Source organism: Mangifera indica, chromosome 7 (assembly GCF_011075055.1).
Source record: "Mangifera indica cultivar Alphonso chromosome 7, CATAS_Mindica_2.1, whole genome shotgun sequence".
Taxonomy (NCBI): Eukaryota; Viridiplantae; Streptophyta; class Magnoliopsida; order Sapindales; family Anacardiaceae; genus Mangifera; species Mangifera indica.
The window spans coordinates 7,645,965-7,658,382 of record NC_058143.1 but is presented as its reverse complement, the minus strand read 5'-3'; positions in this window follow the sequence as shown (position 1 = coordinate 7,658,382).

The window sequence follows — 12,418 nt, the reverse complement described above, 5'->3', positions numbered from 1 at the left end:
ATTGTGTTAGAGTAAGGGTAAATTGTTTGAAGAAGGTGGAAAAGACTAGTGAAAATATGTCAATTGCAAACAATTGGAGTATCTCTCATACTATCTTTGAGTAGTCATAGAGTGATGTACTACATAGGGGTGTTGAATGATGTATTTCGGTTTTAGTAGTTTCATTATTGACCTTGTGTGTTGTCTTGGTATATTCGGCATAACCTAGGGGATTGTCCTAGGTATGCTTGTGCTTAGCTCAAACTAGGGGTTTGTCCTAGTTTACTCTTGTATATCCTTTTCTTGGTATAAAATTATTATCAATTACCAAAAAAAAAAACTTTATAGTAAACAGTAAATTCAGATGATGAACAGTTGCTTTGAGAGGTAGAAATCAATCAACAAATCACACAAACAACCTAGGCTCTGATACCAAATGGTGCATTTCGATCAAGACAATGCAATAACATACAAACTCAATTCTGGAAAATACTGTTCATATGGCATAACAACAATTTGTCTCTCAATTTTAACTAATCAAATTACCTCCAAATCATGCAAATTATATATCACTGGAAAGGGCATTCAGAGAGCTTTCTAATGGTATATAATATCAATCATAAATCAATCAACAAGGCATTCAAAACTTGTTTCAAATTCATACAACACATATTCACACCTTCACACTTTGGATTTCAAGGGTAACAAGAAAATTAACCAAGAAATAAAGGAAAGTTCCACCAACCTTGGGATCTTCCACCACCAATTCTTTCTCCAAGATGAATTGGATAAAGGAACAAACAAACAAAGAAAAGCTACAAAGCTTTGCTTGAGAATTTCAATATCAAAGGTGTCTAAAGTTTACAAGTGAAAAAACCACTCTTATATACATGAGGAAGTGGCGGCAAAATGAGTATTAATTAGACAAGTAAGCTATGCCCTTCATTTAAGCTTAGCCAATCAAATAAACTAAGGTCATACCATATTAATGAAGAAAATGACAAAAGGGAACAATTTTTCCCTAAAAAGTGGAACTATGTCCACCAACTAAAGTTACTTGCTTCCTTTTTAGTTGCAATTCAATTAAATGGGTTTCATGACATCTTGGGCTCCAATTTAAGTTATGGATGGCTGCCTCATCTATTTAGGCTTCAAAGTGGGCTTGTAGTTGGCATCTTAGACTCATTTAAGCTTCCATTTCATTAAGGCCTTAGATGCAAGTAATAAGAGTGCACCCAAAAGTAAAGTTGGGCCAAATTGGAGATGACAAAGGTTCTTTGGGCTTGCATGGAGCTTTTCCTTTATTCCCTTCATTAGCTTGGGCTGAGTGGTGTATGGTTACGAACTTGGGGGCCAAAAATGTTGAAATGGCTAGAGATATATTAGATGGCACCTTAAAGGCATTCTATTGTAGGAAGTGTTGTTCTCCTTTGTATTAGGATGAGTTGGGTGAGAGAGATACCTTGGTTCAACATCTTAAACCAAAATTAACTCAAAAAATGATTGAAGATGTCTAGTTGATCAAATAGAGAATGAAGTAGACCTAAGATTGACATAAAAGTTACGTTGACTAGAGACGTTGAGATCTAGAGTTTAATGTGGGTGAAATAGTTTTTATCTAAGTAACCCCATTCAACCATATGATGAGATTCGAGAAAAAGAGTAAGTTGGCTCCTAGGTATATCGACCTATATGAGATCATGGAGTGGGTCAGTAAGGTAGCCAATAGGCTTACACTACTGGTTAGCATTGACCATATACATGATATGTTTCATGTCTTGATGTTATGTAAGTACATTGGTGATCCTTACCATGTGTTAAGAATTGAGGAGATTCAACTATAAGAGGCCTTGTGTTATGATGAGAGACAAGTTCAGATCCTAGATAGGAGGATCAAACAGCTAAGAAACTGTCAGATCCCCTTGGTCAAAATGCTTTAGAGGAATCATAAGGTTGAAGAGGCTATATAGGAGATAAAGTACATTATGAGAGACAAGCATCCTAAGTTGTAACCAGTGAATTTTGAGGTTGGAATTCCTATAAGGGGGAGGAATTATAATACCCACAGGTATGTTTCAAGGGAAAAATAATCTTATTTCATAAGTTTAATTATTGTGTGAAGGATTAAGTATGATTTGAATGTCTCAGTGTGTGTTTTCAATGACATAGTCATGCATAGGGAGGTCATGCCCATGTGTTGTTGTCACATCAGTTGAATAAGATAGTTTCTACATGAAATTCAAATTTCACAACACATGACCATGTGTGTCATTGGTTTTAATTTTTATAAAAGGCACGTTATTGCATTTTAGGTATTATTATTCTAATCCATAAATGCACAAAGCTTCCAAAAAAAAAGAGATAGAAAATGAAAGTCTAATTATCCGACATTTATATGGTAGCTCGATGATCAATTTTGGCATTGAGGATAGAAGAAAACTTAGAACGAAGGCAACCTACCTGTGCACTTGGATTCCATAGATTTAAGGTAAGTAAGGATCTATTTGCCCTTTTCTTGAGTTTTGAAAGACATTGAATCATTAAGTAGGCTTTGTTGATGTGATATGGTATGCATAAATATATGCAATGATGTATGTTCTTAGCACGTTATATTGATCAATCGTTACCAAAAAATGTTATATTGATCAATTGCATTGAAATGTTGAGTTGCTTATAATCATGTGTATCAATAATTTCTATTGAGATGGATTATTCTTGATACAATCATAAACATTATATGTGTATTTGGGTCATAAGTGAATCCACAAAAGTATTTTTGGATTGATGGAAGCATTACAAACTGTTACTATTGTTCTTGATTGTTGGTTTATTAAAGTTGGATTGAGAGAATTGTATAATTTTATAGGTTTTGAATATCGTATGACTTGTAGATCGGATGAGAATACATGCTACAGACTTATTCTTATGTTAAAGAACTAAGTAGTAGTATATGAATGATCAGAATTAGAGTAGAGATCGAAATTCGGCTTTCCTTCCTAACCCAGGGGTTTGTCCTATGGTGGGCTATTTTTAGTTTATAAAATTTTATTTACCAAAAAAAAAGGCTTTCCTGATCTCTTGCTATGTCTGCCACATGGTTGTGTGATATGGGACACATGCCCGAGTGCGTGAACCTTAATATTTAGATCAGATTTTCTTAGAGTTCTAGTACCCATTGGATATTGTTGATCGATTATCGGTCAACTAGGATATGTAGACTATGTATGTATAGCAATAACATGACTGTGTAACTAAAATACCCTTAGAAAGTAATGCGGTTGAGAAGTGAACAAAAAAGAAAATAAAATAATTATCCAAAAGGATACATGCCTATGTACTCCTAAACAGTAATGCACAAGTAGAAGCTATGAAGAGGTAGTCACGTGTGAGTAAACAAAAGGGACACAACTTCATGTGTCAAGATATGCACGCCCATGTGTTTAAGGCAAAGAAAGAAAAGAGCAAGGGAACTTGACTAGAGATTTAAAGGTCGACCCCAGTGACAATACAAACATCTCAACTACCCAGTAGTATCTTATGTGCCTAAAAATTAATTCATAAAATGACACGAGATACATTTTTAGGTGGAAGTGAGAGTGAGCAAAGTTAAGGCTCAAGAAGCATATATGCTAGACATCATAGGATTGTTATGAGAGGGCACTATGAGTATGCATTCCCTACATTGTCCATAGCAAGATATGTTTGAAGTAAGACATTAGACCTGCAATAGGGTACTCGCTCATATTAGAGCCCATTTGAGATACAGTTTGGTATAGTGAAACTAAGAGATAACTCACATAGTCGAAATGCCAATTCCCTGTATTTAATCCAGTTAGATCAGCCTAACATATTATAGTCTCCAAATTTAGATGCTTCCATCGAGTTGTGTATGGACACATTAGATAAGAATCCAAGGAAAGCAGTTCCTTAGTGATTGAGCAAAACATAATTCGACCCGTGAGTTATAGCATACAATGTAAACATTCCCTAAAGTATAATATGAGTGCAAAGATAGTATACAGGACCCGTCATCATCCATAAAAGAGTTTAATATGTCTCTAGATGACAAAGATAGTATGGGTACTAAGGGTATTTTGAGGATTTAAGTAGAAGTTAGTAGAAAAATCTCTTATTTATTAAGTGTTTTATCATTCATTCTCTTATTTTTATGTGTCTAGGTGTAGGTAATCATGATGGCTACAGAACGAGCAATGGTTAAAGGGCGTAAAGCAACAAGGGCATTTTTATCTTTTGACTTTGTTTTCATTATTATACATTTACTTAGCTATACAAATTATTTCCTTCTAGTTTATGTTTTATGGTTTAAACATCTTTTGTATGCTTTTGGTTTGGTTTTACAAGGGTATTTCAATAATTTCTCAAAGTTTAATAAATGAGTTTTATTAAGTTATTTTACAAGTTTTTATTTGTTTATTTAATTAAATGCATGTTCAAAGTAGTCAATTTAGTGACATCTTCTTCTAAAGAGTAATACTTCTAAAAAGGGTGTTACAAATTATATATCTGAGGGAAATATTTGATAAGAATACGAGAGATACATGAAGAGTTAGACACCCAAACGAAAGATTTGATATGAATACTAGAAAGACAGATTGGGGATCATATACTAGAGAGGAGAGAATAGATGTGATCAAAGAGAGAGAAAATCCTAAGTAAAGAATATATTAGACTCAAGATAAGTTCATTAGTGTTCCAAAAGATTGAGTATTGATAGAGACCAAATATTCCACTGAGATTTGAAATTATTTGATACCTATGGGACAGAGAGATTGAGATTAATAGGCTAATAAAGAAGTTTCCATGACCTAGGCATACCCATAGATAAGGTAATATCTATTGATTGGTCTCCTTTGATTGAGAGATATATCATTATCAAGACTGTGGATTTGTCAATTGGCTAGGATTTACCAGGACATAAATAGTCTATTGATTAGAGGTCTATCAATTGATTTAGCTAGGATCGTGAGTTTGTCAAATGACAATGAGTGATTGGACAACCAAAACTAGAGAGAGATTGCCCAAAGAGTGGTTACTAGAATGGGTATGTTGATTCATTGAGATTCAAGTTAGATACCTATAGACTAAAATCAAGATAAAAGTAGCCTAAGTGTGTAAAGGAATGGGAAATAAATTTTGATTGAGATGGTAGGATAAATCATTCCTGATTACTAAGTTTTATACTCATTCCCTTTATTTGCATTTTGCAAGTGACAGGATTTGAGGTGACAATGATAGTGAGCTAGTGACTCAATGATAGAGCAACATGTAAGAGATAGACTCATAGGTATAAGTATCCTAAGATGATGACTCTGATATTATGATATAATTATATGATAGATTTGATTTAAAATTTCTGGCACATGGATTTATGAGATACTAGATGATATGCTTAGGGATTATTTCGTAATTATTAGATTATTAGTTTTAACTATTTTATTAATAAAGACTTGAGGAATTATTCAAATTAGATGAGAAGTTATGCATGTTTGAATTGAGAACATTGATTTTTAAATATAGGTGACATTTATGCATATGCAGTATTAGTAACACTTTACTTTGAAGGGTAGGATATTCAGGGTTAAATATTATAACTTCTCGCTTTACTCAATGTTGTTCTATAAGTTTGATCAAAGAAAAGTTTTATCATAAAACAAATGCTCCTCAGTTTCTAAAGTAAGATTAGGTTTTTGAAAAGTCTTTACCTTTTTGCATAGATGGATGACACATGGACTTTGGAAACTTTTTTCCTTTTGGCATCCTTTTAATGCAGATCATTTGTATGTTTATTACATGTTTTCTAGGATATGACGACTTAAGGCCTACTTTGCCATCTTTCTTGTTAAGACTTTTGGAAATGATGTTTTGCCAAAGATTAGCAAATTTTGGATTCTGTTTGCTGTTCATGTGGTATTGAAAGAATGGTATGTCAGATATTAACAATACATTAGCATTATTGGCTAAGGCTGGTGCATTTTAATCTAAATATGCAACAAGAAACCAAAGAATCAAAAACTGTTTTTACTATTTATTTGTATGTGCAGTTCCTTTTTTCATTTAATTTAACCAATTAAATCAACTCCAAATCTAACCGAATTCATATCATCAAAATCACAACACAATGAACTTTCTTTTAAGTTATGGTAGCCCTCAAGATTCAATAGATAAAGTAGTCAAAATACTGATCAAATCAATGGCAGAAAACATAATTATAGTGCAACTCTCTGCCACAAGCAAAATTAATACACATACGTATTCTAATTTAGATTTCTAAGGAAACATAAAATGTAACCAAAGCATAAAGGAAAGTTCCGCCAATCTTCCTCCAAGAATGATTGGATAAAGGAAATGAGATAAAAGCCAACAAAACTCTCTTCAAATTTTTGTTCAAAATGCCAACCAACCAATTACAAATAAAGACTCACCCTTTATATAGGAGGCATAGATGTCAATGACATACTTTGGTCAACAAAATTAATATAAAATTGACTAAAATCCCTAATGTATGCTAAGCCATCCATCATAAACTAAACTCATATACAATTTAATGAATACAAGACAAAATAGTATACATTTTCCTTAAATGTAGGAAACTTGTTTCCTAACTAAGGCAACCATCTTATCTTCTAGTTCAAAACCAACTAAAGGCATACTTTGAGCTCTTTGGGCTTCAAAAAGGAGTCTTGGACGTTTAGGCCAATAGTGGACTTCAAAAGTTATACTTTTGGATCAATTAGAGCAATTATATAAGTGGGTCTTAAGTCAACTTAAGAAGGTTATACCCAAAGGTGGATTTGGACCAAAATTAAGGAGATATTACATCCTTGGGCTTGTATATTGTTGGAAATTCATTCATCTTAGCTTTTTGGGTGACATGGTGACTTCAGGAAGATATAGAGCTTAAAAATGAAGAACCAGTGTATGCATCATCCTTCCTAGGTTGAGAAGGATTTGCCCTCAAATCCTCAAGATGACTACCTTATACTTGCTAACCATTCATAAACAAGCTCTTTTTCTTGGCTTCTTTTCCCCTAATAGTTTTATGAACTTGTTGTGGGCTAAGAGTTAAAGTGATAGTCTTGCTATTGAATTTAAAGGAGTAAGTGTTCTTCTTGCCATTATGCTTCATTTCCCTATCAAATTGCCAAGGTATTCCTAATAACAAGTGAGAAGCATCCATAGAAATCACATCACATGAAATCTAATCATTATAATACTTGCCAGTAAATAAGGAAATAAACACTTACATTGTAACTTAGAGGTTAGTCCCATTACTAAACCATTGGAGCTTGTATAGTTGAGGATGAGGTATGGTAGGTAATCCAAGTTTTTCTACTAAGGCAAATGAAGCTACATTTACATAACTTTCATATCTATAATTAAAGAAGACACTTTACCTCCAATGGTGCACCTTGATTGAGAAACGTGGAGTCTTTACTCTTCATGGGGAAGAGGCTTGGTATGCAAAACTCTCCTCATAACTAACAACTCTCCTTCATCAGCTCCTTGTAGAATTTCTTCTTCTTCCTTATTGGCCTCGTCACTTTTATGGCTAAAAACTTCACTTTCTTCTTCTTTTCAAAGGGACTCCTCAATAGCTTGTATCTCCATCAAGGATAAAACTCTCTTATTAGGGTATTTAACTTGGAAGTGTCCATAACCTTGGCATTTAAAGTACCTTTTGTTGGAGAGGTTGGTCTTCACCATATTAGGCTTGTCTTTAGTTGGTTCTACCATTTTTTCCTTGCCTTTCTCTTTGGAAAAATAATCAACAACATTTGTGTAGGATGGGGAACCTTTATGAAAGGTAGTTCCTTTGGTAAAAGAAGTGTTTTTGTTAAATAATGTCCCTTTGGAGAATGACTTAGAAACCATGGGCTTCATGACCTTCTTTGGTTTCTCCACTTTAATAGCCAATTTACACACATTTTCAAAAGTGCAATATGGTTGCAACTCTACCATATGAGCAATGTCTTGATTCAATCCTCCAATAAATCTTGCAATGGTTTACTCTTTTACTTCTGGCAACTCATTTCTTATCAATAGCTTCTCAAATTCCCTTATATAATGCTTAACACTATCACTTCCTTGCTTTAAAGTGTGTAATTTGATGTAAAGGTCTTGCTTATGACTATCAGGAAGAAATCTCCTTTTCATAAGCTTCTTAAATTTCTCTCAAGATCTAACTTTCTCTTTACCATCCATCTCTCTTTGTTTTTTTAAATTTTTCGACCACAAAGAAGCATAGTCTTTAAATTTTAGGATGGCTATTTTGTACTTTTTCTCATCCAAATAGCCTTTGTACTCAAAAACCCTTTTCATGGAATGCAACCAATCAAAAAAGACATCCAGATCATACTACCCTCAAATTTTAGAATTTCAATTTTCAATCCCCTATCATCATCCTTATTTCTCCTAGGTGCCCTTTTTTATTCTTCTTCATTGGAATAATCATAAAACATTAATTCCTTCTTAGTATATATAGGAAGAGGAGGGGAAGATCTAATATGTCTTCTAGGGTGATATAGTTGGGTTGGGTGAGGTGAATGAGGGGGTATTTGGCTTTGTGTTGAAGTTTGAGATTGTGATAAGGGTGTCTGACTTTGAGTAAGTGTCAAGTCTCTCATCATTTGCATCACTTGATTCATTTGGTCCCTAATGGCCTTAAGTTCTCCTTTGACTTCTTCTCTTAGTGTCATGTGGGCAAATTCCCAAGGATGAGGAGGTGAGGAGGATGAGGATGAAGTTTTTTTATAAGATATTTTTGTTAATGGCTAGTGGGTAAAAGCTAATGGTTATAAGTGTTTAAGAGTTGGGTGAGTATTAGTAAGTTTTTAGGTTAAATAAGGTTTGTGTTTAGACAAATGAAGGTTCTGTGAATAGTAGCCGTAGATGAATAGTAACTTTTGAAAATTGAACAGTAATTCCAAAATGAATAACAACACAAATAAATCACACCAGCAACCAAAGCTTTTGATACCAAATGGTGCATTTTCATCTAAACATGTAACAAGAAACCAAAGAATCAAAAACTGTTTTTACTGTTCATTTAGCATATGCAGTTTTTTTGTTCATTCAATTTAGCCAACCAAATCAACTCCAAATCCAACCAAATTCATATCATCATAATCAAAACATAATGAACTTTCTTTTAAGCTATGGTAACCCTTAGGGGTGGATTCGAGCTGAGTCTATTTGATATCGATATCGAGCTTGGCTCGAACAAGCCACGTATTAACGAGCCCAAGCCCAAGCTCAAGCCTGAACTATAAGCAGAGCAGCTCGACTTGGCTCACGAGCTATGACTTATTTAACCAAAAACAGTGTTGTTTTTGGTTAAATGAAAAGGGAATGAAATTGTGTGGCATCCTTCACTTGTTTTAGTCGTGTCTCTCCTTCATGTATGTGTAGCTACTCTCCAGTTCCAGTTCCAGTTCCAAACTACAACCCTTAATCTTAACTTCTAGCCTATTTTCTCCATCGACGATAGGGATTTCTCAGAGTGAAAGGTTCAATTCAAGTGTTCTCGCGTGTCTCTCCTCCAAGTATGTGTAGCTGCTCTCTAGTTCCAGTTCCAATTCCAAACTACAACCCTCAATCTTAACTTCTAGCCTATTTTCTCCGTCGACAATAGGGATTTCTCAAGGTGAAAGATTCAATTCAAGTGTTCTCATGTGCCAATTAAAGATTCGTCTAACGATCGGGATTTCGACAGCGAGAAGATGCTATACGACGATGGCGAGGACGATGACGGTGAGGATGACAACACAAGGACATTTCAGGTTTGTGTTTTTCCATTTTCTTCACTTTCAATTTGTTAATTTTTGCCTTAAATTGATTGAACCCTAACTTTGGAATTAGGGTTTCTAAATTGGGGGTTTTATCAAACTTGCTTATTTGTGTTGTTGGCTTGCTGTTGTAGATTTCGTTTTATGCCTTTGCATTTTGAATCATATTTGTTTGTTTCAATTTTGTTTCAATATTTATTTACCTTTTGAATCATTTTGAACCATTCTGAGCCAGGCTCATGAATAGCTCGCAAGTAGCTCACGAGCTATCAAGCTTGAGTACGAGTTGCTTCTATCACTCAACTAGAGGAGCTTGAGCTTTGGCTCAGCTCGTATGAACAGTTACCAAACCGAGACTGAGCTTACCTGAGTTCGAGTTTGACTCGACTCGAATCCAACCCTAGTAGCCCTCAAGATACAATAGATAATATAGTCAAAATCCTGATCAAAGTCAATGGCAAAAAACATAATTATAGTGCAACTCTTTAACACAAGCAAAACTAACACACATACGCACTCTAATTTGGATTTCTAAGGAAACATAAAATGTAACCAAGGCATAACGGAAAGTTCCACCAACCTTGGGATCTTCCACCAAGAATGATTGGATAAAGGAAACGAGAGAAAAGCCAACAAAGCTTTCTTTAAATTTTTATTCAAAATGCCAACCAACTAATTACAAATAAAGGTTTACCCCTTTATATAGGAGGTATGATGGCAATGATACACTTTGGTCAACAAAATTAATATAAAATCGACTAAAACCCCTAATGTATGCTAAGCCATCCATCATAAACTAAACTCATACACAATTTAATGAATACAAGACAAAATAGTACACTTTTTCCTTAAATGTAGGAAACGTGTTTCCTAATTAAGGCAAAAATCTTCTTTTCTAGTTCAAAACCAACTAAAGGTATACTTTGAGCTCTTTGGGCTTCAAAAAGGAGTCTTGGACGTTTGGGCCAATAGTGGACTTCAAAAGTTACACTTTTGGATTAATTGGAGCAATTATATAAGTGGGTTTTAAGTCTACTTAAGGAGGCTATACCCAAAGGTGGATTTGGACCAAAATTGAGGAGGTATTGCATCATTGGGCTTGTATGTTGTTGGAAATTCATTCATCTTATCTTCTTGGGTGGCATGGTGACTTGAGGAAAATATAAAACTCAAAAATGGAGAAGGACCCATGTATGCATCAAGGGCCCTCCTTCTAACATTAATTTGTTTATACACCTTTTCATCATCAATTAAGAGTACATAATTTGAAGTATGATAATGGTAATTAAAGTTAAGTAGATAACCTTGTTATCTATTGTATTAGTGATTTAATGCAGTTCAAATTGTCAGAGAGAGTGATGAAGATAAAGGAGATTTAACACGATTTAGTATGTTGCTCGTAAACCTATACTACAATTATATTATTTTAGTTTCTACAAAAGTGTTTTGACAGATTAAGGATAGTGTTCACAAGAGAAGTGCTCTAAGAAATATCTAATTATAAAGAGAACTCTAGTAAGGATAACTATATCTCTATGAAAGATTTATCACATATATGTAAGTGATTCTTAGATAATGTTTGCCCTTCACTTCCCTTGTATGATATATTTTTTTGGTAAATATATAATTTTAGGTAATTATATAAAAGTTTTATCGTGAACTGACCCTAATGGATGCCAAACCCAAGCCCCCATGGGACTTTTTAAGGATTCAAACTTCACCAGTCTAGCTACCCTTTGAAGGCTCCCTTGTATGATATCAATTTATATTTATAGGATGAAAAGGAATGGTTACAATTCAAATTTAAATAAAAAATTAACTTATTATTTTGTTTTGGATGTAAGGTAATTGACAGAAAATTGATTGATTCAGATTTCATAAACAGCATTGTTTTCCCACGTAGACATGAAATAAAAATGGAATACAGGTCAATATGTTGCTTTCTCAAAGTGAGGGAGTATATCTGTATAACAAGTTACCGGTCGTTATTTTTGCAATTTATCACTTCATTGGGTGTCGTTCCATAAGTTTGGCAAAGAGAAAATTTGCCATATGACATAATGGAATATAGAAATTTTGATTTATTTATTTATTTTGGTATGTAAGATAATGTATTGAACAAAGCAAAAGATACAAACAAGGCTCTTCTAGCTTGACAAGATATCAAACAAGAAAGTTGAATGACAACATAGTAACTAAAAACCTTAACCTATAGGATATGTCCCTATGTGAAGAGGATAAACAAAATCAAGACCAAAGCCAAATGAACAAGCATAATGGCAAAATTGAAATAGACAAAAACAAGCATTACAACTTTGGCCCTACAGAACCAATGCAAGGTTACAACTTAATATAAATACAACAACTTAGAAGAATATCTAGACCCGGTTAAAGAGAGGATTGACTCTTCTCTTTTTGAAAATGCATGGTAGCCATTTTATGGCAAGCCGTAAGTTCTCCTTTGAAGGCACCATCTTAGTGATGTCCAAAGCTCTATCCCTATCATCTTTCTTTGCTTTAGTCACCAAAATCTCTTTGTGGAAGTCTTTTGAGATAACACTCAGTTGTTTCTCTCCCTTCAAATATTATACATGGCACATGTAAGGCCTATCTTACTTAAAGTATTTTTAAAG